This window comes from Chelonia mydas, chromosome 19, assembly GCF_015237465.2.
Source record: "Chelonia mydas isolate rCheMyd1 chromosome 19, rCheMyd1.pri.v2, whole genome shotgun sequence".
NCBI classification, from domain to species: Eukaryota; Metazoa; Chordata; order Testudines; family Cheloniidae; genus Chelonia; species Chelonia mydas.
Genome location: NC_051259.2, coordinates 6,487,276 through 6,514,994, shown reverse-complemented (window position 1 = coordinate 6,514,994; position 27,719 = coordinate 6,487,276). Strand labels below are relative to the sequence as shown.

The following is a 27,719-nucleotide window of genomic DNA, read 5'->3' as shown; positions in this document are numbered from 1 at the left end:
CAGTTTGAGTGAGGAAGTGACACAGCAGTTAACACTTTGCTGTGAGACACCCAATTATGGTCACAGCTGACAGGGAAGGCGACCTGAAAAACTCCCCTGTGCTGGGTGGACCCAGGGCAGGGCTTTGACATTGGCCAATGTCACATCCCCTGCATCAGGAGCCACGGCACTATCGTCTAAGTACAGGACTAGGAACCAGGAGCCCCTGAGTTCTAAAGCCACCGGACTCTGACTCTCAGAGGTCTGGAGCAAGCCTGTAGGCTAAATGATCCCTTGTGTTGAACCGCGCAGGAAAATAGGACATTCCTCTAGGCAGTGTCCATTCCCAGGAGGCCTGGTTCTGACCTGAAACCCTGACCCTATTGAAGTCAATGGGGAATTTTGCTGTTGAATTAATGGGACTAAGATTTCACTGTGGACCTGTCCCTTTTGTAATGGGCCAACCTATAACCCAATCCCAGGTCCAGAACAGCTAAGCTTTCAGGTCCAGAAACAGGGCAGGAAATCCCAGCACTTCATTGATATTCACCTAATTAACCCTCACAGGCATGTGAGGAGAAGGGAGGTGAGGGTCAATTTCCCAATGGGAAACTGAGGCACAGAGCTGGGAGGTGACTTACCCAAGGCCCCTGAGTCAGTGGCAGAGCTGGGATTAGAACCCACGAGTTCCTGGCTCCCAGTCCTGTACTTAGACCCCTGCACACTATTTCTGATACTGGCTGGGTCAGGATTCCCGCAAGCTGAACCTCTTCTGGTATCATGTCACATCTTCCCCTTTCTGAAAGCTGGGTGTGCAAATGAGCCTGGGCCAAGGGGGAGTGGAGACCAGGGAAGTTAATGAAAATTGTTTGACCCTCACAAGGATTTGGGTTCTTCTGACCAGGGTTTGATCAGGCAGATCCTTATTTCCCATCAGTTTGTCCTACATGGGACTTGAAGTTAAACACCAAATCCTGCCCAGGAGAAACGGGATGCTGGCAGATGCTTCTCCAATATCCCACCCTGCCAGTTGGGCAGGGATCCAGGAGTGCTGGAGGGGTGCACAGTGGGGAGCAATTTGCAGCTGTCCAGCAAGCCCAGGTTGCATGCTGTAGCATACATACAGGCTGACGGTCTGGAGAGGTAGCCGCACCGATAGACTACACTCACTTTGGGCTGTGGCACCCAGGCCAGGGTGACAGCCAGGCTGTTCGCCTGAAGCCTTCCCTCATGCACTCGGGAGGGAACTTGCCCTGCTGTACCTGCACGGGAAGTGGCAGAAGGGGCTACCACCTGGCAGAGGATGGAGAGAGCCCTTGATCAAACGGTGCAGTTCTGTGCCTCCATCAAGCCCTCATCAATGGCTTCTCCTGCTTTGACACATGCCCCCTGTCCCGGGTGCCGCCGTCTGATCAGCGAATGATTCCTGCATTTGCCCACCTCCAGGGCACAGCAGTCAGGGACACGACACTCGTACTTTCCAACCCTTTTATTGCAAGTGGCGTTACATCCATCAGCCAGCCAAGGCCCAGGGAGCCACTCTGTTCAGAAGCCTCAATCCCAGCCAGGAGGCGTTGGGGAGGAGTCCGGGGAGCAGAGGAGGGGCTGCTCCACCTGGGGTCACATCTCCGTCTCAGGGATCAAGCAGGCGCCGTTGGGAACTTTTCCTGAAGGGGAAAGGCACGTATACAATTCCCATGAGGCACTTTTGCAGTATACCTCCCAGGGAGCTTCTGGGTCCCATTCACTTCTCCCACCCTGCTCTGCACCCATGGGGAAGTCAGCTGAGAACCAGCTACCTCCTGTCCTGGGAGGGACGAGGCCACCACCCAGCTCTCCAGAGCCAAACCCAGTGAATCCTGTTTTAAACAGAGTCTCAGCGGGAGGAGAAGGGAGGAGCAGGGAATACCCCATTAGCCCAGGGAGAGAGACTTAGCAACTTGCTCTGGAGTCCTGGCCTGGATTTGCCCCAGGCTCCCCCACCCCACCCCTCCAAATGGAGCGGTGCCCCTGTGTTCTGTATGACTGTGGTGGAGACCTAGCAGGGCTGTGGACAGGGCCTGCATGGAGGGATGACTATGCGATGGCCAGGGTGGCAAATCCCACTGCAGGACCAGGGAAGGGATCGGGGCTAAATCCTTTGCTCTTGATCTCTGACCCGAGCAGGTGGAGCTTTCCTAGGGGCATCCTGAGTCTTGGGCAGAGTATCATTTGTCTCGCTTATGGGCAACAAATTCTGAGCAGGGCAGAGACGGGATGAGGGTGAGTCTTTCAGGTGGGGAGGGGCAGAGGAGAGACAAGTGCACAGTGTCCCTCTAAGGCCCCGTCTGCATTCTGGTGGTGCTGAGATGAATGGGGAATTGACTGGAGCTGGTGGCAGCTGCTTTGCTTGGAGGACCCATCTGAAACTCCCTCTTTGTGCTGCAGGGACATGCTCCCCGGAGCCGTGCTGACCACAACGGTCCCAAGCCCTGGCAGCCTGCGAGGGGGCATGGAGAAACCCTCGGCTAGGACTGTGTGTCTTTCTGTATCTGTGGTTCTCTAGGCGTGTGTGTGTGTTGCACATGCATGGCTGTGCATGGATGGTTATGTACCTCTGCATGGATCTGTGCGTGTGCACATGGGGGTTTGTGTTTCTCCCCATGTATATTGTGTGTGCGCCCACGTGCATTTGTATATGTTTAATCGTGTTGAGCACGGTAGTGCTTAAGGGCCAACTAAGGATGTGGCCTCCTTGTGCTAGGGGCTGTACGAACCCAGAGTAGCAGACAGTCCCCTGCCCCGAAAAGCTTACCATCTAAATAGACAAGAGAGACACAAGTTTGGGGAAGACGCACAAGCAGAGTGAACAGTGAGATGGCAGCCGTGTGGGTGCGTGCATGTGAATGGATCCCCCAGCCCTGGGACAATGCCCAGCTCCAACCTCTGCTAGTCTCAGAGGTGGAGATGGGAATTTCAGAGGGCCACTTTCTCTTCTCTTCTCGATGGCTTCTTGTGCCGCCTGCATCCCCGTCGGAGCACCTTCCAGCAGTCAGTGCATCAATCAGCGTGACTAGCGGTCACATGTCGTTCATTTTCTCTCTTGTCCTCTCCCCAGTGGAGAAACTGTGTGCGCAGGGTTCGGTAGGGATTTAAAAAAATTTGTAAACACGTACACACTGCTCTGTCTGTTGGTTAGAGAAGGATGATGGAAAAAGCTCTCCTGGCCCTTGGAGCAGAAAGTGGTGAGGTTTGTGAAGGTCTCTAGTTCTTGGGGGAGTTCGTTCCACAGTCTGGACTGGGCCCAGGGAAAGCTCTCCCTCCAGCACAGACAAGCTTTACCCTGATGGTGCGAAGCTCCACGGGGCCCAAGGAGCATGCACGTTCGCTGCAACCCCCTCAGGATATAATAGGTGTCTCAGGCCAGCAGAACCGCAGAGGAGCAGGCTGGGCGAGCTTGAGTTTTCACTGCCGCTCGGAGCCGACAGGTAGAACCCTTGTCACGTGATGAGGAGCTTGGAAGAAGGCAACACACATTGGGGCGGTAGGTGTTGGGGGACCAGGTCAGGTGCTGATATGGTCATGCGTGTAACACGCCTGTTCCACGATCAGGGAACATGCAGGGAGGAGTTACAGGTGCCAGCGGCATTCCGGTCTCGCCCGTGGTGGGTTGCTAACACTACCGTGTGTTTCACACCTCACTGCTGGGTTGGTTCCTCTTTCACCTGGGTCATAGCGGGGTTTCCGTACGCTGACATCATGGTTTGTGATCTCAGACTGAGCCTTAGCTGAGCCCGCCCCACTCAAGCAACCCTTTCCCCTGCTGATGACAGTCTACAGTGGCTCTGAACATCCACCAAGAGCCACAGAGCAGGGCCAGGAGTATACAGAGAAGCATGGCCTCGTGGTTTGAGTCCAGGCCTGTGAGCCACAAAGGATATGTCTAGACTGCAAAATTGCCAACCCAGAGCAGTGAGTCTCAGAGCTCGCATCTGCAGACTCGGTCTCGTGGGACTCTCGCTACAGCAATAAAAATAGCAGTGCAGACATTCCCGCCTGGGCTCTGACGCCTGGGGAGGAGGGTGGGCTTCAGAGCCTGGGCAGGAACATTGACCCCACCGTCGTTAGCGCCATAGCATGAGCCCGGGTCTGAGGCTCACTGCCATGGGTGTTTTCTGGCAGTACCCAAACCAGGAAGTTCCAGTTCTGACTCTGACACTGACGCCTTGGGCAAGTCACTTGCCCCGCGTTATGCCTCAGTTTCCCCATCTGTAAACTAGGACAAAAATACGCATCGCCCAGGGCGTGGGGTGAAGATTAATTAGCAAACATGAGCCGACGAGGAGAAGCGTGAGAGTGCCAAGCATAACCAGGAGTCTATACACTGTGTTTGTACCAATTCCGGTTGGGGTCTGTTTTTTTACCAGTATAGTTAAAGGGGTACAACCCCTAGTGTGGATGCAGTATAAAGGCTTGAAACCAGTTTCAAACCACTCCAGGTAACATAGTGCAAAACCCTTGTAAAGACCCATCCCTGCCATCCCCCCCTTTCCTCAGGGAGGTGCATTCCCTCTCACACCCAGGACTGGGGCCCCAGTGGGGACATGAGGGAGGCGGAAGTGATGACTTCACATTGCGGGGGAGGCTCTCCGTCACTGCAGAGGGATGGGAAGGAGGCGTCACCTTTGACAGGACTGGAGGAAGGAAACTGAAACTTTGTGCTTTCCTCTTCACTGCGCGCTCCAGCCTCGCTGACCCGGAAGCGTCTTCCTCTCCAGGCCCCTTTGCAGATCCCGTCCCTTTGACTCACTTTCCTGATCAGACTCCATCCGTGATGGGGCACCTCTCCTGGGGGGCACGTCCGCACAGGCTGTGTTCTGCCTCTCGCAAGCTTGTGTCATGACTCACTGGCTGAGTAATGGGCCCCTCACAGCTTCTGCTGGTTCATCCCAGGCCCTCTGGCTCTCTCCAGGAAGCTACTGACCTCAGCAAAAGCTGGGCAAACCAGAGCTGCAGCTCCAGAACCAGAATGGGGAGGGACCCAGTGAAGAACAGAAGGGCTTGCAGAGCCCCTACAGTGATGCTAGACTCTTGGCACGTCTTTGGTCCGGCTCCATTCACCCAGCGTCTCAAAGCATTTTACAGACATGACTTCATTAGGTAGGCCTGCGCCCCACCCCCATCTGTAAACTGAATAGAATGACAGTTACCTTCCTTTGTAAAGAGTTTTGAAACTGTCTGGTTAAAGCCATTCTAAGTGAAAGGTATTGTCCTTGTGGTGGGCCCAGGTGAAAAAGTTTGGCTCAGTGTGCTCCACAGCAAATACAAGTTTAAAAGGTCAGTATCATTCTCTCCACTGTAGGGGTGGGGAAACTGAGGCACAGAGCGGCGACATGCCACGGTCACACAGTGGGTCAGTGGCAAAGCCAGGAGTTGCTGACTCCCAGTCTCCTCCTTTAACCAGTGGATAACACAGACAGAAATATTAATATAGATTAGAACATCATATGCTTAGACTTCTGTAAGGCATTTGACTTAGTCCCACATGGCAGTCTGATTAAAAAATAGCATTATACAAAATCAGTGCCGCCCATATTAAATGGATTAAAAACTGGTTAACTGATAGATTGCAAAAAGTCATTGTAAATGGGGACTCCTTATCCGTCGGGAGTGTTTTGAGTGGGATCTGTTCTTGGCCAAATGCTATTCCATATCTTTAGCAAAGATCTTAAAATCATTGCGGGTAAAGTTTGCAGGTGACACACAAACTCTGGAGTGGTAATAATGATGAGGACACGTCAGTTATACCAGCCAGCCTGGATCGCTTGGTAGCTGGGCTCATTTGAACCACATGTGTTTTAACACAGCCATATGCAAGGTCATACATCGAGGAACAAAGGATGCAGGGCACAGTCCTAAGATGGGGCCCGTATCCCGGAAAGCAGTGACTCTGAAAAGGATTTAGGGGTCATAGTGGATAATCAGCTGAGCATGAGCTCCCAGTACAATGCTGTAGCTATGGGGATGAACGTGATTCTTGGATGTATGAGCAGGGGAATATCAAGTCACTGGGGGGAGGGATAGCTCAGTGGTTTGAGCATTAGCCTGCTAAACCCAGGGTTGTGAGTTCAATCCTTGAGGGGGCTATTTAGGGGTCTGGGGCAAAAATTGGGGATTGGCCCTGCTTTAAGCAGGGGGTTGGACTAGATGACCTCCTGAGGTCCCTTCCAACCCTGATATTCTGTGAAGTCAGAGTAGGGACATGGTGTTACCTCTGGATACAGCATGAGTGAGATCTTTACTGTGTATGGTTCTGGTGTCTACGCTTTAAAAAGGACATTACAAAATTGGACAGCATTCAGGAAAGAGCTACAAGAATGATTCAAGACCCGGGACCCCTGCCTTACAGTGAGACACGCAAGAAGCTCCATCTATTTTGTTTATCCAAGAGAAAGTTAAGAGGGTACTCGATCACAGTTTACATGTACGTACATGAAGAAGAGATTTATGATTTCTCTTTAATCAAGCAGAAAAAGACATAATCAGATCCAGAGTTGGAAGCTGAAGCTAGAGAAATTCAGGCTAGAAATAAGGCACACATTAACCATTGGAATCTACCTAGGGGTGTTGTGAATTCTCCATCACTGTAAGTCTTTAAATCCAGACTGGATATTTTTCAAAAAGACATGCACTGGCTCAAAGGAGAAGTTATGGGCTTGATGCAGAATGACTGGTGAGGGTCTGTGTTATGCAGGAAATCGGTCTTGATGCCTTCTGGTTTTACAATCTCTGACTAGAACCAAGGTGCCCTCACTCCTCGTCTGCTGCTTCACCCCTGTCTTTAGAGAGAGCTACCCCTCACTGGCCATCTATTGAGGGGGTGAGCGGGACGAGACCAAGGACCTGGAGCCTCAAGTTCTGGAGGTCAGGTTCAGCTCGTACAAGGCTGCAGCAGTTCATGTGCTTCATCAAAACATAGGCAAATGTCCCGGGCTTGCAGAATTAGGCTGGAAATCTCAGGGGACAAGACTGTCCCATTGGGACACTTCCCTCCCGCCAGGTCCTCATCTCCAGGGTGAGGCAGATGGAGGCAGGGAGGAGCTACTGGGGGGCAATGGGAGATGGGGAATGCATTGGGGGAGGGGGGTTGAGAAAGTGAGGCTGGAGGGCACAAACAGAGGAAATGGAACATTGGGGGGTGCAACATGGGGGACGTGAGAACCCAGAGTGGGGTAAAGGGAGAACTAATGCAGAGGGGACCCTTGAGAACAGGGAAAACAGAAGCGAAAGTGACAAACCTGGCCTCTCCACATTGGGGAGAGAGCATCTGGGTGCTGATTTTAAACCCCAATCTTGTTAATTACAACAGTTCTATTCAAAGTCGACCATTCCCCAGGTAGTGCTGGTAGCTGTCCCTCCCCGCCAGGCTCTTTGCAGAGCTCTCTCTGCCAGGTGTTTTGTGTAAGCTCTGTGTGACATGCCCCCGTTCTGTTCCTCCTGTCTCAGGTGGGCTGACTCAGCTCCAGCCTGCAGCTGTGACAAGGGGCCACGCACAATGCCCTTGTCAAGGCTGCAAATGGCTCATCTCTCCCCGTACAGGTGGGAGCGAGCTCCTGTCCTAGCAGCACATGTGGCTCAGGGGACTAGAAAGAGAAGGAAATCAGTGGGGGAGAGGACGATCCCTCTCTCAGGTTTCTCTATTTTCTGACTGTGTGGGCCCCTCCGACAGAGCCGGTCAGATCAGGGTAGGTCATCTGGATGCCCCCTTCACAGGGGCAAAGCCCAGGTCCTACGTGCTTAGTTGAGGAATAAGCCCTGTCACAGAGCGCTTTGGCTCTTCCACACTTTGAATCATTCAGGCCCCGCAATCTGCCCACCCCAGGAGAAACAGTAAGTGAGAGGCAGAGATGTTAAGTGACTTGTCCAAAGCCGCACATCAGAGTTGCTGGCAGAGCTCGGGTTTGAGCACAGGAGTTCCTAGCTTGTGGGCCAGTGCTCAGTCCACTAGACAAACCCTATGGCCTCCCTGGGGGCCTGTGTGTACTCCAGTTAGCACCGAGCTGGGTACAAACTCTCCTAGTGTAGACAGGGTATTAACCAGACGGTGTGCTCCAGCCAAGGCTTTGGAAGCCAGGAGGGGGAGAGAGCATGTGAAGAGGAAGGGGCCTGGGGTGACGCTGGTGAAGTTGGCTGATTAACCGTGATGTAGCCAAGAGCTGCAGGATGGGGACAGGGAGGGGGTCGTGGTGAGTGAATCACAGCCCTGTGCTGGCACTGGCCGCTCACAGGCAGGAAGCGCTGGGGTGGGGGGAGCAGGGAGAAGAGAGGAATCTGGGACAGGAAAGCGGCCTGCCATTTCCAGGGCTGGCAGGAAGAGCGTCAGATGAAAGGTCTGGACAGAGCAGGACGAGCCCCTGGCAGTGGCGGGAGAGGAAGCCGTGAAAGGAGCAAGGGGTGAGGAAGCCATGAAAGGAGCAAGGGGTGGGGGAGGCAGCTGTTCTCTCTCTGAGCCACACCTGCCCCCCAGGACAGACAGGGCCCAAAGCTCTGGCACTCAAGCAGGGGATTATCTGCAGCTTCCTCAGACACGGGCCAGGCCGCTTCACCCCATGTGTCCCACCCCCTGGCCCTGTCCTTTCTCAGGAAGATCATGGGGGCCTGTGACCCTTATAGTCCTGAGGGTGGCCCCTCTGTGACCTAGTCACGCTCTTCTCCACACTGATGGCTCTCTCCCTTCCTGAGCACGATCACAGCCTTGCTATCGCTCCTTGCCCCTCAAAGGTGGCTGCAGAGAGAAGTGAGCCGAATTCCCCAGGGCGATCCATTCGGTCAGTGGCAGAGCTAGGGACACAACCCAGATCTCCCAGGCTTGTGCTGTAACCACTAGGCAAAGCTTCCTCCCCAACACAGCAACCCTCTCTCCCTGGCATAACAGGACCCTGTTAGTTCCCCTGCATCCAACCCTAGTTCATTCTTGGTCTGAATCCCACTGGGAGCTGCAGTCCTTCCTTGTAGAGAAAATGGAATGGAGTCTCTTTTGAAACATACATGTTTAAATGCACATTCCCCGTGCTTCTCTTCCCATCCCAAAACTGTCGTATATTGTTGCTACGGGCCGTTAAAGAGCGGCCACATTCCACCCCAGAAGTAGCTGCATATCAGTGGGCAGGTGAAGAGATTCCTGTGCATAGCCATATACAGACATGTGCATCTCTGCCAAGGCTCTCAACCTGTCAGGGTCTAAGTTGGTGGCACAGGCCCACAGTGAAGCTGCTGTAGAGGGGGAAGTGGTGATGAGCGGGTGGTGCGGGATTCATTTATTTTCACACAATGTTTTCCTTAGTCTGTAAGGTTAGAGCTGGGGGTGATAAAGCAGCAGATAGGGGCCGGGAATTCCGATTGTTTGGATCTGGGACTTGGGTTTGGGCCATTAGCCGCAGTCTTTGGCCCTGGAATGAAACATCGCCAGAGCTGAAGGGTGTCTGGATCCACGACCCCACCCTCAAACAGGAGTGAGTGGATGGATGCTGTTGTGATAGCCGGGAATCTGGGTGGAGGGGTGAGCCCAGAGCACAGCACCTGCTGTCTCCGCCTCCCCACCCCCCAGCCAGCCGTGGCTTGCAGCAGGTGCCGTTGCTGTGCCGAAATGATCACATGCGGTAGCAATGGCACAAGTGTAAAATAACAACACGGAAACATTGGGGAGGGGCGGGGGGCAGAGGCCGAACATAATGGGGATATTCATAGCTGTGACTGCGAGAATGCAGCCCCTGATGGCTACTGACACATGGAGCCAGGGACTGCCCCTGCAAGATACCAAAGGGATTTCCCAGGCTGCTTCAGCTTCCTGTGGGAGAGGGCAAGGGGAAGGCAGAGGTGACTGCACGTCAGCTGCAAGGGACTGCGAATTTCACTCTGCAAACGCTCGGTGGTGCCCCAGGTATGTCTGGGGGACCGGTTCCTCCTGTGGATGCCAATACACTGGGTGGCTCCAGAATCATTCACAAGCTTGTGAACAGCTCATGCGCCTGAGTCTGCGTGTGCGTATGTCGTGCAGGCATGAGTGTGTATGTACCCTGTGCGCGGGCACGTATACTGGTGAGTGCATGCGTGAGCTTGTATGTGTACATGTGCATTTGTGCAAGTTTGCACGTGCGCGTGGATTCCAGCACTGGGACACTGCGCGGCTCCAATCTCCATTAGCCTCCGAGATGGAGAGGGGAATTTTGGGGTCCCAGTTTAGCTGCTGTTGCCCCTCAGGGTATAACTGGCCAACGTGAGAATCAGCTGGGAACCCGGCTGGATGAGCCTCCTCTTTCACTGCAGCAAGGATCCGGTGCGAGGATCTCATGTGCATCATGACGGTCGGACTTGGAGGGATATCATAGGTTCTGTGTGTAACACATGGTGGCAAGGCTTGAGAAGCCTACTCAGCCGCTTGCTGGTGCAAGTAGAAATGCTTCCTGGGAAGTGGGCTGGGTAGGCCAGGGAGCTATTGTCTTTTTCCTCCCTCCCCTCTATGGCTGGGAACTGACAGAGAAGCAACCAAGATGTTAGGATGAAGAGGGATCGGGATGGAGGATAATATGGAAAGTATTATAATGCTATTATGTACATCAGTGCTCTCTTCTATCTAGACAAATCTCTATGTGTGTGTTTGTGTACAGTTCTGGTCACTCATCTCAGATAGGGTATTATTTGAGGGGGTTCAGAGAAGGGTGATGAGAATGATCAAAGTCCTGGAAAATCTCTCCTATGAAGAGAGATTGAAAAGACTAAGATTGTTTACCTTAGAAAGGAGATGAAGGAAAGGGGCCAGAGTAAACGTATATAAAATAATGAATCCTCTAGGGAAGGAAGCTTCTTCTCCCTGTCTCACAACACAAGAACAAGGAGACACTGAATGGAATTGAAAGGTAGCAAAATCAAAACTCATAAAAGGAAATACTCCCCCCCTCCACTCATTATGGAATTAGACTGTGGAACTCACTGCCACAGGATGTCACTGAGGCCAAGAATTTGGCAAGATTCAAAGAGTGAGGGAATGGACGTTCAACAGGATAATAAGAACACCCAGAGTTATAACAGTTAAGGCAAACAAAGAGTTTTGGAAGGAATAAAAAAATGTAATTCTTCAGTGCTTAAACTGATCTGTAACTGTTAGGGGTCATCATGAGGCTTTCATGGTTACAGATTATTGCATATCTGCTACTGTGAGATTCTTGCACCTTCCTCTGAAGAATTTGGCATGAGCCACTGTTGGAGACAGGACATTGGACTAGATGGACTTTGGGTCTGATCCAGTCTGGCAATGCTCATGTTCCTATGAAGGAAGGTGCATGTGAGAATGACAGCTCTGTGTGCTAAAGGTGTTCTTACTCAAGATGTGATGCGCTGTCACCGTTCCATGTCGCTTACCGCTTGCTGTTCACCAGCTTAAGGGGTTCTTTGCCTGGGTCGTACCTAGATCTTGTAGAGCTGGCTCTGTCGCTCCCGGTTTCAGATGGCCCATTAACAAAGACCAACTGGGCACCAGTAATTGTTCTGGACATTGTGAGAGCTGCTTCCAAGACCACACGTGCAGCTCTGTCTGCTGAAGGATAAGTGCAGCCCACAGAGCTCTCGCAGCCACTTTTGTGGTGCATTCAGAAGCTCAGCCCAATGAGATTACAAGTCCCAGCATGCAATGCTCCAATTTGAAAGAACTGTACCGCACGCTGGAAATTGTAGTCTTGACAGGCCGCAGCAGGAGGGCAGCTGCAATCTGCTCTGCTTTGGGGCAGCCCCTGCCTTGGCTCTTTGTAAATTAAATCTAGCAGGTCTTTTCCAGAAGAGCCGGGGTCTGCTGGGATCCCTAGCTGTTGCTGCCACGTGCCATAGGCCGATCTGGCACATGCACGCCAGCGAGCATGGAAGAGCAGCACGCGTGTTCGTCATCATGTGCTTTCCCTTCATTGGCTCACTTCCTCCTCTGGGTGCAATGCTCAGAGGTCCATTGGCCTCTGAAATGTCAGGTTATAAAACCAGCTGGAAGAACCTCCCCGGGCATGAAGAAATCGCGGGAGGCCGAGTTTCCTGTTGTGGAGGTTTCGGTTACGTCCCTCACCTCAGTCACGTTGGAAAGGCCTGACATGCCACTTGGGCAACGAGGGAGAGGGACTGTGCTGATCTGGACAGGGACTCTGCTTGAGAGACTGAAACCAGGGCACCGGGGGAGGAACTCTGTCCCTGGGCCAGGCCTGACATCCTTACTCAGGCAAAACATCTTCCAAAGCACCCAGGCTCCTCTAGCTAGGCATGGACTGATTAGGACATCCAGGTCCCCAGTAGGGAAAGGGGACAGTGAAGAAGGCTTTAGATGGTAAGCTCTTTGGAGCAGCGATGGTCATTCGTTATAAGTTTGTACAGCAGCTAGCACAATGGAGCCCCGACTGGGTTGAGACCTCTAGGCGCTCCTGTAACATAACTGTTCAATAATAATAGGAAGAAGGTGGGTCCCCACCTCCCATAGGTGCCCAGATACCTTGATGATGAACGAGTCGTGCGGTCTCCCAGTACCCGTGGTGGATTCAGAGGGTGCGGTCTGGGTCTGGTGACAAGACCGTTATTTACCTCTGACCTCGCAGAGTGTTTAGCCCCAGGGTTTCCCTGACTCCAGCTGTCCCCCGAGGAGCAGCAGATAGCACACGGGAACTGATCCACTTACCTGGGTTGGTGACCCCCTCAGGGGTGACAGGTCACAGGCTCGTGAGTCGGCGAACTCTCTTGCCCAGGTAGTAATGGTTGAGATTTTGCCAGCGATATTTCCATCTGCAGAAGGGAAAGAAAGATGGGGTAGGGGGATGCGACGGGAGATAGGTCATAGACTGAGAGGCGGGTCACAGGCCAAAGAGATTGGGCAGGACAAGCTGGAGTTTTGAGCATATCCTTGATCAGCCCCACAGGAACTCACACGTGCAGACTTCTTTCACACAGGAGAATGGGAGGAGAGTTGTCTTGTCAGTGACACCCATTAAAGGGTTAATCCGTTGTTGCTAGGTAACAGTGTCCCACCATCAAGCCCCGCTTCTCCTGTTCCACTGGGGGAATGTGTTGTCCCTCAGGCTACGTCTACACTGCAGATTTCTGCTGGCATAGCCCTGCTGCGGTGCGAGGAGTTGTGACTCCGGCCTGACATAGCTGTGCTGGCAGAAGCCCCTAGTGTAGACGCAGTTATAAGGGCAAAACCGGCCTGGCTTGTTTGGCTCAGGGTGATAGGCAATAATAAACATACCCGGGGTGTCATCGTTGTTTACACAGGGACAGTGATGAGTCTACACTGTAGTATAAATACCCCTGGTACGCACTCATCTGAACAGGTTTCAGAGCGGTAGCCGTGTTAGTTTGTATCAGCAAAAACAATGAGGAGTCCTTGTGGCACTTTAGAGACTAACAAATTTATTTGGGCGTAAGCTTTCGTGGGCTAAAACCCACTTCATCAGATGCAGTCTTGGTGGTTTCTGGACATGCAGGGCCCATTTTGTTTCAATTTGTGTGCACAAAGCTTGGAAGAGAGAAGTGCTGACTCAAAGACTGTTGCCAAATCAGCTGACCCACTCCACCAGTTTACAAGGGGTTTGTCCTTATACCCAGTTCCCATTGCAACCGTCCCAGGATTCCAAGGAGCATTGGCCTTGAGACCTCATCATTCATGCGCTGAGCTGCCGTTCTCAGCTCCTCCGCAGCAGCGAGTAGTGTGCTCCTGGGTTGGTGAAGCCCATTTTGAATGCCCAGCAGCAACTGGGGCTCAAATCTGGGCTCTATACCGAGCAGCTGGCTGCGTGATGAGGTAAAAACGCATTTTGGAGGCTGCAAATCTGAAAGGACCAGTGAGATGGCAGCAGTGCGGGGCTGGGGACAGGCAGTGGGGGAAAAAAGCATTAAACTGGCCTGCTTGGAAACAAAGACACGGTGATTATACAGGTGTTATTTCCTTAGCGTCCTAGGGCAGCACCAAAGCCGGAGCATTGTGTGGTTTATTTTCTACAGATCACGGGGGGTTATTTACACAGAAGTTAATTTTCAAGTAATTTAACTATTTAATTGAAGATTAAGTAACAACTGTGTGAAGATGACATCTGCTTGAGGCCGGGGATTTGAGGCCTGTGGGTGAGTGGGTTACACAAGCCTAGGAAAGTTTGAAACGTATACACTTGCCTCTTGCAGGAACCCACAACCTTCCTGATGCCTTTTCGGTTGGCGTCAGCTCCCGCTTCCATGGCAGCCCAAACCTGGATGCTCCAGCCCCCTCGTTTGTTGCCCCACTGACCTGCTGTCCTCTTGGTTTGGGAATTCCCTTGGCAACAGCTGAAGGCTGAAATTCTCTCAGGGAGGAGGGTGAGTTTTGGCGTTGCAAGCAGCTAACGCCTTAGATTTCATAACAGGAACAGGGATGCAGGCTGTTAAATATTTATAGGAGCTGTAAGGTGCCAGCTTGGTAAAGTTCCTTCTCTATTTACTCTTCCATTTTTATTCCCTTTCTTCCCCTCAAGTCCCATCTGGTCTCCCTGGGCCATGCCTTGCGCTGTAATTCTATAAATCACCATCTGCTCTTATAGGGGGAGTGTTTTCTTTTTCACTTGCTTGTGTCTGTGGCCTCTGAAATGACTGCATGCCCCATTCCCAGCCGGGAATCTCATCTCTGGGGATTTCCAAACCAGGCTTTGGACCCGCACTGTAACTAGCGTGTAGTCTTGGCTCGGAACTGCCCCCAGAAGAGTCCTCATTACTGCAGTAGCCCCGGCTGGATCACAGGAGAGACCCAAGGCCGGGGCTGTGGGAAGCTGACTTGTGGATACGGAGGTAAAATACTGGTGTTCCCTTCAAGTTAAGTTGAGGCAGATCAGAGAACAGATGAGAAAACATCTGCACTTTGAAACAGAAGCCCTGGGGCACTGAACAGTGCAGGAGGAGTTAATACACTAAATTTTCACTCCTGGAGGCCTGATCTTATGTTCATCTTACAAGTGCAATGAGTTCAGCGGTCTCGGCTGATTAGGAAAACACATCCAGAAGAAGTGGGTGGATTGGCAATCTCTCCTGGGAAGAGGCACAGGCTGAAATAGCAGGGGCCCTAGGGTTAGGAGCTAGGAAAAGTCAGAGGAGCTGGAGGGGCACGGGTGGGGGTTACCGCAGGTCAGGCTGGAGAGAGAACTTTAGAATTACTTCTCTCTCCAATAAAATAACCACAGCCCTAAATCCCAGCCCGGATGCCACCAGTTAGCACTCGAGGGGCAGGGGATTATTCAAAGATTTGGCCACGGGAGGGTACTGTGCCCTTACACAGCTTGGCATTGATTCCTTGCTCTGCAGTCATGTCCATGGGGTTTGTGACAGCCTCCATACTTGGGCATGGCCTCCTTACCCCTGGGAGCCTAAAGAGATACCTGGCACCACCACCCCTGTACCATGCCAGGGTGAGCCAGCAAGCGCCTTTCTCCCCCCCCGTGCCACGTGCTTTTTGGTGATCTCGCCCCTGCCAGCCCTGGCAGTTCCTCACGCCTTGACGAACGCAGAGACAGATGGTGAGAGAGCAGCACAGGCCTCAGCTGGGACCAGAACGCATGAAAATGGCAGAGAAAGGGCCAGGGCTCCTGCTACAGAGAGAAACATAAAGGGCCAGCAGGATGGGTGGGAATCCCCTATGAGGGTGAGAATGAAAGGGGACAGGGAGAAAAGGGGAGGTGGCAGAAGGGAGAAAAAAAGATGAAGAGGAGCCAGAAAAGAATTAAGCAGGGGAGAGAAGAGGGAAGAAGAAAGCCACGGAATGGATCGAGACTGAAATGCAAAGCGTTTAGTTTTTCCCTTCCTTTCGGTCTCTCCTGCTCCCTCTCTCCCCCCCCGCCCATGTGTCCCTCAGCCCCACACCTGTCTGATTGCTTTATTATTAGCTTTTCTTCTCGCTGATTGTCTAATTTGGTGTGTGGTTTCGAAACAAAAGACCTGCCTCTCTGAATCTGCTATTAAATCCTACTGTTTAGCCCTGTTTCTCCCAGAGCCAAGGGGTGGTTGGGTCTGTCCCAAGAGTTGTTATCTCCAGGAGCAAAGGCACTTGAAACAAATTATTCTGAATTTATTCTAATTAGTTTTGCCCCCCTCCCCTGCCCTGCCTGCCCCCACAAAATGAATTTGTTTGGGTGACAAAATGAGCGTGTGTGTGTAATTAGTAATAAGGATCTACGTACACTGGCTCTGTTTTGGCAGCTACGCATGGGGCTGCTGCTGCTTGAGGATTATGACGGCGACTCAAGACCGGACTTTACAGGCCAAATCCTGCCCCACGTTACACCCCGCCCTTCCTTAGATTGTCTGGGTTTAACTGAGGATGGAATTTGGCCCTCCACTTCGCAACCATCTGCCATATGTGTCTGTGGGTTTGCAGGCCACTGCCATCATCTAGATGGAATCAGGACAGCTCAGCTGTGTGTCATAAGTCCTATATTGCTAACAGCTCATGGAAACACTTCAGTAGCTCTCCAGGGAGAGCCTGGTGCTTTTGGAATATGGCAATATGATGTTCCATGGAGTTGTTACTATATGTCCAGTGAGCTGTAGCTCACAAAAGCTTATGCTCAAATAAATTGGTTAGTCTCTAAGGTGCCACAAGTACTCCTTTTCTTTTTGCGAATAACATGGCTGTTACTCTGAAACCTGATATATGTCCATGGGCTGATCCTTTCCGTACAAAGCAAACGACTGATCTTCCCTTGGAAAATGTCGGTGTGCAACCTCCATGGCCAAAGCCTGCACTTCGACTGTACCCTTTCTCTCTCCTCACCCAGGACTAGAGATGCAAAGCTTGGATCCTGCTCTGGATCTGGTGTCCCCAGAGCTGGGGAGGGTGTTGCATATGGAGGTTTGACTGAGGCCCTTTTCTGCCCAGGATATGAAGCTGTCAATTAAACTGCGGTACTGTGAACTTTCAGCGTCAAAAGATCAAAGAAAGAGTCACTGTTGTCCTGAAAAAAAGACCTTTGCTGCTCTAGCTTCCCACATTAATCTCAACGGGCAAAGCTGGAACTGGGGCAGAAAGCTTAGAAGTAAGACGCATTAGTCAGCAAGAGATGAAGGCTCAGAGGCAGAGGGGGAGCTGAACAGCTCTACAGTAGTAAATTCTGCTGCATTCCCTGCCTGGTTCCCTGAGCCAGGGGACTGGGGAAGGCCTTGCAAACTCTGGCTAAATGAGTCACTCTTGGACAAAGGTAATATATTATCGCTAGAATAACAATAATGCTCTGCACCTTTCATCTGAAGCTCTTATCGTGCTTTACAAAGAAGTACAATCATCCTCGTTTTAGAGATGGGGAAACTGAGGCACCAAGGGCAGAAGTTACTTACAGCCACACAGTGAGCCTGCAGAAGTGTTATGATTAGAATCCAGTTCTCTGGGCAACCAGTCCCATCACTGGAACATGCTGCTGCTTTGTTTCTGATAACACGTTTTTTAAAAGCAAAGCACAAAAGGCAAAGAACCAAGGTGCGTTTCTTATTTTCCCTGTCTAGAAACCGTAGGACACAAGAGGGAAAGTGGAGAGAGTCCACAGGGGAAAGGAAAAACAAAAGTGTGAGAGACAGACTGAGAGATGATTTATATTTAGACTGTGAGTACTTCAGTGCAGGGACTGTCTCTCTGTTCTGTGTCTGTACAGCACCTAAGCACAGGGAGGCCCTGCTCCACGACGGGGGTTCCTATGTGCTACCTCAGCACAAATAATAACAAAATGATTTTTGGAGAGTGAGAAAAAGAAGGATCCAGAGAAATGTTCCTATAACCTGCTCCACAGTCCAAAAAGGAGCAACTGCACAGGTCCAATCAGAGACCACATAACGAAACAAGATCAAAATTGTCCAGTTTTCCCCAGCTTCCCGACTCTGAGAACCTGTGTTTTTGGTCCACGTTCACCAGCGTTACCTGCTGAAACCAGATCCTTTCCCTGCATGTTGCATTAGGTACCTTTTGGCTGCTTTGATGATGCTATTGCTATTTCTGGCTGATTCGGGTGTGTTGCTCGGCGTGCAGAGATCTACCCGCTGCGCGCACGAACACACACTCTCTTTAAATCTGATCCTTCCCAGGAGCTCCCTGAATTCCTAGGCTTGGATCAGCTGTCAGATGTGGCCCTGTTTTTTATTTTTGGACCTGCCCGGACTTATCCCTGGCACTCGGCCTGCTGGTGCTCACGGCACCAGTGGAATCAGAAGTTGGGAAGGGATGTGAATTGAATTACAGGAGCACCAAGGAAGAACCTGCTCCTGACTCCAGGCAGCCAGTTTGCACCAGTTCTCAGCCAACTTCACCCCCATAACTTTCCTCTGCAGGGTATCAAGAGACAACCCGGCCCAGCCAATGAAATGCAAGCAAAAAGCATGACCTCATCGGAGCAAACATCCATTGGCCGAGCATACTTGGAGGCCAGGACACTGTTACTCAGCCGCTACAGAGAGCTAATTAACCCTTTCCTTGGCATCTCAGGCACTGTGTTGTGAATGGCAAATCTCCCTTCCTCTCCTGTTTTTTTTTTTGGCCAATCAGAGCCATTGCACCTTCCTAGGGGGTCTTTAAGAAAGAGAAGGAGGGAGACGGTGAGGGTGAGAAGATGATGGGGTGACAGGCCCAGCCAGCCAAGGAAACCCCAGTCCCACCTTCCGGCTCCCATGCGATCCCCCTTGACACCATGCAGAACGTACCTCGGCGTGAGACCTAGGGAGGGCAAATAAACCCTGCATTTGCCACATCAGGGATTTCGCTTTATTAACAGTATGAACAAGGGAGAGTCAAAGCTGCCAGCGTCCAGCTAAAGGCCAGTGACTAGCTCCAGCAGGGATAATCCTGGCTCATTATGGGGCCTGGTCTGGTTTGGGAAGGCCCTTTGGGTTCACCCATTTGCTGACCCTCTCCCATGCCCTGCCTTTACATGAGTCGGTGGCCCAGGATCCTGTTCAGAGGCCAGAGCGATTTCATTCCAGCTGCCACCTCTCGTGTCCCATAGCCTCCTGCACTTGGCACCAGACTCTGCTATGCTGACTCTTGTGGCTAGGGGGGACAGGACCCCAGCAGGCCACCCCCAAGGCTAGCTACCAGGGCAAGGTGAGTGAGCCAGGTCCCGAATGGGAGAGCATTGCCCCCGTGATAGCACTTGGCTTGTCCACAGCAGCGGCCATCTGCAGAATCCAAAGTGCTTTTCAAACACAGATGAGTTCATCCCTCATCCCCGCTCCTGGGAGGAAGGTGAGACTTGTTCCCACTCCTCAGCTGGGGAAACCGAGGCCCAGAGCAGGACACGATCCAAGGCAGAGCCAAACAGATCCCAAGAGTCCTGACTCTTGATCCCCTGTTTTAACCACTAGCCCCATTGCCTCCAAGTCTGGTTCCATCCACTCTGTCCCAAGAGAGTGTCTCCTGGGTGACAGCCTCCTGGTGGGCCGACACTCAGATCAGCTGCCAACTGGAGCCCCCAGGCTCAGAGTAGCCGTGGGTTAAGTGCTGGGATTGTGTTCCACCTCGCTCTGTCCCTGCGAGCTCCCACACCCCTGCGCCCCCTCTTCACCTTGCAAAGGTCCCCAGCCCCAGGACCTGCTGGGGTCTGTACTTACACCAGGTTGTGTTTCAATCCGCAGCAGCTTGGCCAGTGGACAGACTCTACTTCGGAAAGGCCTGTGTTCCCAGGGAGGATAAGCAGCCACCGCCTGGGGGTGGCCCATGTGCTGCCAGATGCATAGCGCCTCTGCGGGCTGACCCAGTAATCTCGCAGGCCCCGGTGACTGGAGTAAGCAGGGCGCAGAGCAATATTCTTCCTCCCCCCATAAACTGGCATCTCCACTTCATTTCTGCGGGGCAGCAGGGCCCTCGGCTTGCTGCATCAAGAGAGAGAAGCCCATGAGGTTTATATAGGGAAGTCTCTGCAGTGGAGTCGCATGTTGGTTTGCGGACATGCTGCTCTTGTGCTCTCACTCCCCATGGGTGTCGTGCTGTCAATTTCCCTGCCAAAGGGCAGTCCCACCCTGGGGCAGAAGTTTCAGGGAGCAGAAGGTGGATTTGAGCAATATTTGCCCTTGATCGCAGATCGGGTCAGAGCCCCCTAGCATCTTGCATTTCCCTTAGTGCCTTTCATCCAAAGGATCCCAAAGCACTCTGCAAACTAGAGAGAGGGGTCACTTCATCAAGCAGTGAAATGTAGCCACTTCTGGGCTGGAACAGGCGTCTAATGTGCACAGCAGTCCAGGGCTGGAAATGATATCTGTGCCTTGCTGTGCGGGGGGAGTTTGGGGAGGCAGAACATAACCACCCAAGACAGAATCTGGTTGGGACATCATCTTCAGGGAACTCAGCTGTCTCCAATTTATTCAGCAAGAATTATTCCTTTCCTGCTGTAAATCATTTCTAAGCTATCAAGGGCACCGGGGTGGGGGGTGGGGATAGTGATCACAAATGTCCTGACAAACCCTCCTACTGAGAGAGATGGATTGCGCTTCGAGTCTGCGGACGCTGTGAGAGAAACCGAATCTGACAGGAGAACAAAACCTTGGCAGGGTCTCTGATCCAAGTTCTCTGAGGGAGGGAGGCGAAGAGTGCTCACTGATGAGTCAAACTGCATCACCGAAAGCAAATTCCAGGGTGGGGAGAGGCTGAGTTACAGGAGTCGCAAGCCCCTTGCATGCGCCCATGTCAGGCAAAAGCAGTCCTCTCTTGGGGGGCCGTCTGGCTCACTGAGGATTGCCCAATCTTTACAGTGCGGTGGGCCAGATGCTAGTTTGGGGGCACCTCCATGGGTTACATGCCCAAAGCCATGCTTTGCAAAATGGCGTCCGTGCGGTGCGCCTGCGGTCCCGCTGTGCGTGGGATGCCATTTTGCAGAGCAGGTCTCAGACGTGTGCAGAATTTCATGGCAATGCTCGACACCCGCCATACGTTCGGGGCAGCTGTTGCTGCGGGGGAGGAAGGAGGGTCCATTTGGACCACGCCTGAAATTCTAGCCTCTGTCTAAGTACCGCGGTCCCGTGTGGCTGTGAAAGCAAGGCGAGCGCACGTACCGAGAGAGGAGATAATTCGCCACAAACAGAGCCGTCTCAGGAAACATCCTCCCGTCCTCTCTTGTGTCCAGCCAGCAGCTCTCTGGGAATGAGCAGCCTGTCTGCGCCTCTGACGGACCCACGCCACTGACCGATCTTTATATATAGTGATTGAGTGAGGAGTGACTGCAGCCTCCTGCCAGGGCTCCTGGTCTCTGAAAAGTTATACTCCCTCAGGCCTGCCCCAGGGCCAGGAGACGCATTCAGAGAGGCCTAAATAAAGCCAAATAAGAATAACCCTCCAGCCGGGTCAGTAACGCACGCTGGGGTGGGGAGTGTGCGCAGACCACTCCCCCTACTGGCCAGGGTACCTTGGGAGGTTGTGTAGGTTAATAGACAGCAGGTTTCAAACACACCTAAGGAAGTACTTTATCATGCAATGCACGGTCAACCTGTGGAACTCATCGCCATGGGATGGTGTGAAGGCCAAAAGTATAAGCAGGTTCAAAACAGAACTAGATACGCTCATGGAGGGTAGGTCTGTCAATGGCTATTAGCCAAGATGGTTGAGGTGTCCCTAAACCCACTGGATGATGGGATGGGTCACTCAAAATTGCCCTGTTCTGTTAATTCCCTCTGAAGCCTCTGTCAGAGACAGGATATTGGGCTGGAGGGACCATTGGTCAGACCCAGTGTGGCTGTTCTTTATATTCTGATGCTGGACACTGGCCCAGTCAGAACCTCGGCAGCAGCTGGCAGTCCTGCCTTTGCCAGGCCCATGCAGACACTTTAGTGCCCTTGCAAAAGCTGGGAGTGCTATAGCCCCGCTAGATACCACGGTGATGGGCCCATGAGAATGGATTGATAGCCTGGCTAAATCCAGGCATTGACACCAGCACTCCCTGCTCATATATATCCAGAAGGCAACTCTGAGGGAGGCCAGAGCACCTCCAAGCCAGACGCTCCCAGGTTCTAATACGAGCCTGATGCTGTGGCTTTGGGCAAGTCTTTTTAGGCCAACACTTTCCAAAGTGGCTGCTGATTTTGGATGCCCAGCTTAAGACACCACCCAGGGCCTGGTTTGCCGAAGTAGAGAGCACCCACAGCTTCCTGTGAAATGGACGGGAGGTGCAAGTGCTCAGCACCTCTGGAAATTTAATGCGGTCCAAAGGGCCTCCCATTGGGCACCCAAAATCAGTGGCTGCTTTAGAGGTTGCGCTAAACCTCTCTGTGATTCAGCTTCCCCCACTGTATTAGGGCGATGATTCTCCCAAGCTCCCTCCCAGCAGGGTCGATTGGCTAGTTTGCTGAGTATTAGAATTGGGCCAGGGTCATAAAGTTTGGATCCCAGCTTCCCCGAGGCTGGGGACTGCTGAGATCCCGGGCTTGGGCCAGGCCCATCTCACTATGCCTTCCCATCACATCCACTGCTGTGCTGCCAGCATTAAGGGGAAGGGTCCCAGCTACCCCCATCTGGGCAGCATTCAGGCCACGGGAGGAGATTTCCACTGTGGTCTCTGGTCTTTGACTCCGGCAAAGAGGAGGACGGTGCAACGCCTTCCTTCCCACTGCTGAGTTGGCTGGAGGCTGGGCACTGATCAGCGAGCCAGGGGCAGCAGTTTCATTTCATAGTGAAAGAGATGGAAAAGGGGAAACATCTTTCGTATCTTTGCTCTGGGGAAATTGATGACACAAGGGGTTTTCTAGTTTCTTTCCCAGACGCTGCAGGCGCAGATGCCCCGAGGAAGCTGTGCCAGAAACAGGGGTGTCACCCCATCTCGCCCTGCAGCGCCCCAGGGATAAATCCTGCCGTCTTCACTCAGGCAAAGCGCCCACTGACTACAGTGGCAGCCAGAATAGCTCACAAGCAGGGCAGGTTTATCTACCCCTCCCCGCCCTCTGTCTCTGGCGTGATACTTGCCGTCGGGGCAGCTTGGCCTGCGTCAGCTTCGTCCCAACAGCTGCCTTGTCCCAGACCCCCAGCTTTCCTGGTGCTGCGCTGGGATGTGAGACTCATAACCTCATTAGGCACAGGTGCAGGATTACCCTTAATTGCCTGCGCTTTGGTGTCCATAACCTCCTCCCAGAAGGATATTCTGTTACCTGCAGCTAACCTGTGTGTGCCTGGCATCTGGTCTCTAATCTCCAGGATTAGAGAGATTTGGGGCCCCGACAGATGGAGCACAGCCAGGGATTCCGCCGCGTTCAGTTCACACCCAGGAACCAGCACCCTCTGGCCAGTCCACACCCTTTAATCACCACCTTTCCGGGCTTCACCTCTCTGCAGCAGCTGGGAGGTAGCTTTGTGCTCTGGTCAAAGTCTCTCCCTGCCAACCATGGCTCTGGTTTCTGAGTGTTCCTACACAGTCCTGGCCCACCTCCGAGTCCTCAGGTTTTCTCTGCTCCCTTAGTCGCTGAGCCAGGCAGAATCTCTCGATAGATACCTGTTGCTGTTAGCACCCTTCTGGCAGTGAGCTTCCTCCCAGCAGTGCCGTACCAGTGCTAGCGATGTGTGTGTGTGAGACAGAGGGGAATTTGGGAATCATGAACCAAGGAGCAGATGAGAGCAGAGGGAGTTATTATAGGAGCAAAATATCCCCTTCTCTCCGTGCCACACTCTTTTCATCTGCCTATCCCCCCCTAGACTGGTCCGTCCATGCAATGCCTGGTGCTACCCAAACTTGCCTTATCCAGAGGGGGCGAGATGAGTGCGAAGGGGAAATCCTCCCCCTGGGATCTCCCAAGCTGGAGAGGACCCAGATCCTTTCCAGCATCGCAGTAGGGCATGTGGGGAAAGCCCCTGGACTGCAGAAAGGAAGCTATTAAGGGAAATGGAAGCAACATTTCCCAACACAGGAGAAAGGGAAGGAGTCACTGCGTCTTCTGGGAATCCCACGAGCTGCTCCCTCCCCCAGCCCGCTGCACAGTCCTAAAGTGCTGCTCCAGGAAGACGGCGCTTCCACCCCTGCCCCCAACTCTGTCCACAAGGAAGCCATTTCCACGCTGCAGGGGGTTCGGGCCATTGGGTGAGGATCAGCCACACACGGCAGTGGCTCAGGAATCAGATATTTTTGGGGGGTGAGGAGGAGAAGCCTAAAGTAACCTTGAGGGTCTAGTTGTAACATCTGGTGCCCACGGGTGAAGATAGGCAGCCTTCCCCCTGCTGTGATAGGAGGTCCCCTATGTGGTGCCTAACGTCCTGGGACCCCACTATCCAATAAGGAGCTGCTACAAATTGTCTGCTTGGGTGTTTCTAGCAGTAACTGTGCAGGGGATTGGATGTGGCAATACCAACGGGGACTCTGGGGTTTAATGTTTGTTATTTTGTACCGTGCTGTCCCATAGGCTTCTTCTGGCATCTTTCATCTTCGTCCTTTTTGTGATCTTGAAATGTAGGCGGTCACCTGTTACAACCTGGCCCCGGAAGGCAGTGCTGGGCTCTCCTCTCGCTACGAGAGGCACCAAGGGACATGGAGGAGGAGTAGCTGGGTAGGGAGTTATCCTGTGAAAACCCCTCTCCAGATAACCCCGCTCTGATGTGCGGATGGTGGCACTTCGGTGCCCTGAGGGCGGGAGTTTGCTCTTCGCGCTCACCCAGACATCACTCAGGCAGGAGTGTGCAACCAGTCTTGACTTCACGGAGCTCCTCAGCTTCCCATGGTTCTGCTGTCACTGGGCCAGCCCCTCCTGTGGTCATGTTGTTACAGGCCGGCCACCGGCATTCTCCCCACCACGTCACTTAGGCAGGGCCCAGGAGAGGTCTGAGAAGGAGGTCACTTTCCCAGCCCCCCAGTGGGCTGCTCCTGTCAGCCGTGCATGTATACACAGGCAGCTGAGCCAGAGGGGAAATGCGATCTCGGGGGTTCCTCTGCACAGACCGATGGCGACCAGCAGGGATCGTTCTCATGTCCATTGGCACTTCCCAGTTGTGTTAGTGGTCCGGTGCTTGGTGTGGATGGTGCAGGATGCGTTACTCAAAGCCATAAGAGTACACCGTTTCCCTCCCCCCCCCACGCCAGCAGCCTCAACACCCCAGGGACTGCAGTGCCTCCCTCAGAACCCCAGAAAAAGGCCGAGGCGTCAGAGAGAGGGAATGTCAGAGGAGCGAGCAGTGCAATCAGACTCCAGGACCTGTGCTGGAGCAGCTGGCTGGCTTCGTTTCACCCAGAGGCAGCGAGCAGCCTATGGGGCATCAGGTCACTTTAGCAGGAAATAAGTCCTTGTCTCAGTCCTTGATGCTTTATTCACTGCTTCCTGCTGGTTTACATGGCCCGGGCTTGAGTGCCACATGGAAATTGTGGATTCCTCTGGGTGTACCTGCTCTTTATAGTATGCATAGAGTGTGTTCTCTAATGCTCACATACCCCAGTGTGTATCTATTAGATAAGTGTCACGTAGACTCTTTTTTAAGTCAGGCACTAGTCGACTTGATCCTCTGTTTAATTTACTTAAACCTCAGAAACGAAATAGTCACAGTCAACAAACACCACCGCCCCCAACCTGGGCCTCTTGCATTTTGCTCCAGGCTCATCGCTTCAAGAAGGGGTTGTGGCTTTTCAAGCCTCCCACCGTGGGCTACGTGTCTCACCAAAAGAGTCCCTGCCCTGAAGCGCTCACAACTAGGGAGAACCGTGAAGGGACGAGAAGTGAGGAAAGGGAAGGAAGGCGCGTACATCACAATGATAGGTAGCCTTGGTCTGCTTCAGTCACTGGCCCTACATCAAGCTGCCAGTTAGGGAAAGGCCACGATTCTGAACGAAGCGTCATTGAACAAAGCAAACCATGTCGCGGAGTGTATGCCGGCTAAAAGTCGAGTTATTCGGCCGCTGGTGCTGACCTTAATGAGCACGATCCCGGCTGTGACCTGCACCCTGGCAATCAGAAAAGATCAACCACTTGACCCTCTGTGTCCGTGTGTCTTTACACCCGGTGGAGATGCCGTCTATTAGGGAGCCCTCCGCAGGACTGACTGTTGCCGTAGACAGGTGCGTGGGTGGGTGTTTGCGTGCACACCCTTGTACGGATCCTCATGCACACCAGAATGCTAGGCTCCAGCCACAGCTAATGCCAACCCAGGGCAGAGCAAATGCTCCATGCAGAATGCACCATCCCCTTTGAGTTTGTGCTTGTGGCTGGCCCGGGATTGGAGTTAGGTGGGTGTCCCCCACTCTGCCCCCTGAGCTGTGACGGGTACCTTGGCCTTAGGCGTGGGGGGAACCCTGCTGTGTGTTCACAAGCTGGGAGTGGCTCTGGAAAAGGGGCTCTGAATCTACCCCTTCCTTCCCCAAACCATGATTCAGCCCTAGTCCTGGCTTGCGTCTGAGGCTCTTTCTAGCCTGATGGGAGTTAGGATCCCCACTCATTGGTGAGGATTGAACCTGGGGAGCCAGGGATAAGCCCAGTCGGTAGCTACCCAGCCTAAAACCTAAAGTGTCTTAGCATTCACCAGGCAAGCCCAACCCAGCAAGCATGTGCCCTGAAGGGAAGTGCGAAAGGGGACCCGTGCCTGCCTGCAGCTTCCCAGCCTCCCATAACCATGGTTTCTGCAGCTAGAGTGGAGCCTGCCCAGAATATCAACAAGGCCAGGCTGAGTGCTGCGGGCATCTCCATCGGCCCTAGCTCAGCACTGCCTGCTCCCTGTATCTCCTCCACTTCAGACATTCCTCTGTCCGCTCCATTGCACTTGCACGGGAGGATGTGCTCAGCCTGACAAATGAGTCCAGGGGAGGGAGTGTCCATTCCTGCCCAGCCAGAGCGGGAACAGGAAGATGCAGGAATCCCCTGGGAGCAGGTAACCAATGGGACAATGAGTTGGCTGGTGACAAGCATCCCGTATATAGCCTACAGTGTGTGGGGGCTGTACGGCTCCTGCCCGCCGTGCCAGGTCCAATCACATCACGGCGGGGCAGCACCAGCAACAATCAAGCCGCCCCGGCGTGGACCTAGAATCAGCACAGGAGCCTAAAATAGGAAGCATGCCTCCTCCCATAGGGCAGCTGCAGCTCCGAGCCAGTCACAGTGTTCAGCCCATAAATCCTTCCTTCCCAGGAGATGCAAAAGCCCCGGAGCATCAAAGCTGATACCTTGTCACTGTCTGGCTTCTCCTCGCTACCGGGATCTGCGTAGCTGGGGCTGAAGCATCTGTCTTGTGTTTTTTGCAGTCCATGAAAAATAGATCATGGTCAGGCCTGAAAAACGAGGGAGGGGAATAGAGGGAAACAGCAGAAGCCATTAACCCAGAAATCCTCTGCCTACTCCCTGCGACCCAACGTCCCGTGTCCCAAGCAGTGCAGTGACACCAGCCAGGTCCAAAGCAAAACCCGTTAGTCAACCCCTGTGAGCACTGAGGGTCTGGGTAAAATGGGATCTGGAGCCAAACTTTCCCCTTGGGGTTCAAGAACCACGGACTAGGTCCCAGACCTGAGCCTGACTGCAGAGGCTGCTCTGCCGTGGGCTATAAACCGGTGTTTGAGAAAACCCCAGTGAAACCAAAGTGGGACACACGCGAGGTTCCAGTTCCAGCTAGACAGGAGGAGAGCAGGGGCTGCCTCAATAGCGATTTTACTCAAAGGATCCCAGGCAGATCGAACAAGCGGGGGTTCATTTATCCACTGCTTTTGCTATATGGCTGCCATTCTTCGGATCACTGTCACCACTCAATAAATAATACAGCCCAGAATGATCAGTAACAACAACTGTGGCTTAGCAAGTGG

General features: G+C 53.0%; 2 long non-coding RNA genes across 2 annotated transcripts in view; one reads left to right on the top strand and one right to left on the bottom strand.

Annotated features, from left to right (window-relative positions):
* LOC122463347 overlaps nucleotides 1–27,719 on the top strand; it is an 86,391-nt gene that overhangs the window by 39,675 nt on the left and 18,997 nt on the right. The window lies entirely within an intron of this gene.
* On the bottom strand, nucleotides 1,472–19,852 carry LOC114021248. Its single transcript, XR_003565888.3, has 3 exons — nucleotides 19,591–19,852; nucleotides 12,665–12,768; nucleotides 1,472–1,646 (listed from the first exon to the last, which is right to left on the bottom strand). It is a non-coding gene; the product is annotated as an uncharacterized LOC114021248 (long non-coding RNA).